This window comes from Pavona decussata, unplaced genomic scaffold, assembly GCF_977016875.1.
Source record: "Pavona decussata unplaced genomic scaffold, jaPavDecu1.1 SCAFFOLD_268, whole genome shotgun sequence".
Taxonomy (NCBI): Eukaryota; Metazoa; Cnidaria; class Anthozoa; order Scleractinia; family Agariciidae; genus Pavona; species Pavona decussata.
The window spans coordinates 307,501-310,295 of record NW_028145670.1 but is presented as its reverse complement, the minus strand read 5'-3'; positions in this window follow the sequence as shown (position 1 = coordinate 310,295).

Sequence of the window (2,795 nt, the reverse complement as noted above, 5' to 3'; positions counted from 1 at the left end):
ATATATATATATATATATATATATAATATATATATATTTTTTTCATAGCATATATATTTTTCATAGCATTTATAGAAATCTGCTTAACGTACGAACGTAATAACGTTACCACTTCCTCATCCTTTCTGCAGTTATATATATTTTTAGTGCATATGCAGCAAAAACTGTCCATCAACAATAACAACAACAATGTAATACAGAGGGCAAAATTACATACTCCTGATAGGTCGAGCGGCGAAAATACTCGCTCCAGATTGGCTGAGCACGCCAGTTCTACATTTTGTTGGTTTTTTAATTTCTGTCCAAAACAACGAGTTCTTTCAAGTTCTTTGGAGTTCGACTGTTTAAGCCGAGTTCTTTGTAGCACAAATACATGGAAATCAAGTGCTGCAGCTAGAAAGAAAATTCCTAAACGTTAAGTTTTCGTGTCTTACAAGAAGCAGCAAAATTTCATTTGCGTCAAAGCTAAAAACTTGGATCGGATTGACATGTGTTTAGCTGAGAAACTGAAATCAGTCATGGCGAACAAGTGCTTTCACCTCGCTACTTCTTCTTACAACGAATGATAAACGAGCATAACAGTGTCCTTTTGATGTTTTGATGGGAAGAAGGAGCAGGTCAAATTCAGTGGAAGAAATTACTCCGTAAATTCCTTCTTTAGATCCACCGTTTGCTATTTTTATCGATCTATTTTCGCTGATTTTCAAGCGGTAGGAAGCTTCACAGCGCAGGTGAACAATAACCTGACATCAAGTTTTATCGTTGTTAGTTTACTCCTGAATTAAACTTATATTCTCTCTTCATTACATGTGTAAAATTTACAACTTAGTCAATATTGCTCCTACAGAATCCAAATAAACGTCAAGAAAGGAGAACACGGGAAAAGCACTCTTGGTTGCTTGGCACCGATCTTTAGTGTGTTTACAACTGAATGAGAACCGTTCGGTGCGACCGTTTTTGCCCCGAAACAAAATATTCAAAAATTAGTTTCTCTACGAATATTTATCCTATCGAAGCGATTGAAGTATACTTGTAAAGCTTGAAAAAAGTAAAATAAAGAAAACGACATTGATTGTTGCTCAGAAACGTAACGCATTAGACTAGTAAACAGCTAGCAAGTTGCCTAAATTGGTAGGAGTTGCGTTCAAGTTAACAGAGAAAGAAAAATTCACCGTCGTTTGCTCATGTTCTCCACAAATTCCTTAAATTAGGTCATTTCACGTTGTTGTTTTGCGGAGGACGGCAAAGAAATGTATCAAAATTTAATTGCGGAGTGATTGTTTTTGTTCAAATGTTGTTTCTACCGTCGTCGTTGCTTAACAGGGTTCCCCTACTAAAATAATTCTGGACCTTACCTGCGTTTTTTTTTTTAAAAACGTTTGCGTGTTTATACAGTCCAAGCGCATGAAGGCAGAGCGGCGCAAATGCATTGCATATACACAGCTCAAAAACAAAATGTTCAAAAAATAATTTCTCTGCGAATATTGGTGGTATCACGGTAAAATGTGTAAAGCTTGAAGCACATAACATAAAGAAAAAATATCGATTGTTGCCTGGAAGAAAGCATTTTCGTTTACAAATGATTTGTAAACGACCGTCGAATTGCACGTCATGATAATATTGTTGGTTTACTGAGCAACTGAGCGACCCTGGGAAAATGTTTGGAAATTCAAAACTGTGTCAATTCTGCTCCTATAGTAATAGTTGTAGTATCTAAATAAACGTTAACAAATTGAGAATACGGGAAATAGTCTTTGGCTTTTGGTACAATTATTTCAGAGCTTTTAAACTTGTGTGTGTTTACAAACACATGAGAGCCGTGCGGAGCGAATGAAAAAAAAAAACGGTCATGAAACAAAATGTTCAAAAATTAATTTCTATACGAATATCAAAGGTATCGAGAATTTACTAAACGATTAAAGTATCTGTGTAAAGCTTGAAACACGAAGCATAATAAATTATCGATTTTTGCCTGGAAGAAATCATTTTAATTTACAAATGATCTATTTAAACGGCCGTCGGAATTACGTGAACATGGAATTTTTTTTTTTTTTTTTTTTTGCGAGAGCAAGTTATTAAAATAGCTCCCGGCGGAAAATGTTTGGAAATTCAAAACTGTGTCCGTTCTGCTCCTAACTATTAATAATTCTAGTCTCTAAATAAACGTTAACAAAAGGAGAATACAGAAAAGTACTCTTTGATATTTGGTAGAATTATTTAAGAACTTTGAAACTTGCGTGTGTTTACAATCACATGAGAGCCGTGCGGTGCAAATAAAAAAACACGGCCACGAAATATATTTTTCAAAAATTAACTTCTCCTCGAATATTAGTGATATCGAAAGCGATTAAAGTGTCTTTGTAAAGCTATTTTAGAGTTCTGAAAGTTGCCATAACTGATCACAAACGGGTTATATAGACAAATGTGACGCTTCTTTAAACTTACTTTTCCGGCCGGCCCGCTCTAACTTGCTATCTATCGCTCGCTTTTACGTTGAACTTTCCTTAATCGTCCCCGCTTTTCTGATTTCTTTTACTCTCTCTTTCTCTTCTATCTACGTTTGTCAACATATTCAACGAAAACATATAAATTGACTTTGTATTTTGTGTTCTTTATCATTTCTGTTGTAAACGCACCTCGCCATGCAACTTCCCGCCAAAGAAACACGGGCGAATTAGCATTGAGGGATTGCGTACGGTTGGACGGTCGTACGGGTGGACAAGTGACGTCATAACCAAACCAAAATTTTTCGCTTTCACGGGTTACCAAATTCTCTTAGCTATGGGGCTCCGCGC